Here is a 737-nt window from a genome sequence, read left to right as displayed (position 1 = left end):
TATACACGGGACATACCCAAGAAAATGAGTAATTCCCTGAAATGGTCTAAGTCACCATTTTAAATATCATCTTCGAATAAAGATAAAAAAAAAAAGATGTTGGTGGATGGGACAATTCACTGGAAGGAAAGAAGAGGAAATGTTTTGATAATGAAGATTGCTCTGTCATGTAGCTAAGTCTCTCAGATTAAAAAAAAGTTATCTCTGGTAATAGCTCTCTTGCTGGTAAGGCTTTCTTTTTAATGTAAATTTCCTTTATAAATATAGATTTCCCTTACAAAAGGGTAATCTCTACTCTGTTTTGGGAGCTTCTCCTGTGCATGCAGTTTCTCCAAATAACCCCTATGCCAAAGAGGCATATTTTGGAGTGGCATATTCTGCTATCCTTCAGGGTGCAGCATTAAGGTTTGTGACAATGGAAACAGACTATGATTTCCTGTTAAAATCGCCATGTCTCAATATGATAGAGAGTAGCTCATTTTAATTTTTGACGTCTAGAATAAAAATAAAGATTCTCAGAAAACAAGTAGTTAATGGTCCACTGTATCCAGGTACAAGGAATAAATTATGGGGAGCAGTTTACCAAAGTGAATATGTCTTAAAGACCTTATATTTAAGATTTAGAAAGTCAAAATGACTAGGTCAATTCTATACAAATCAAGGTCAAAATCCTAAGAAAAACTGCTTCCCTTTGAACTTACAAAGTATCATATCAGAAGTAGAAGTTTATGAAAAGA

Source organism: Pteropus alecto, unplaced genomic scaffold, assembly GCF_000325575.1.
Source record: "Pteropus alecto unplaced genomic scaffold, ASM32557v1 scaffold70, whole genome shotgun sequence".
Lineage (NCBI taxonomy): Eukaryota > Metazoa > Chordata > Mammalia > Chiroptera > Pteropodidae > Pteropus > Pteropus alecto.
The sequence above is the reverse complement of the archived record's forward strand: the minus strand, read 5'-3'. Positions refer to the sequence as shown.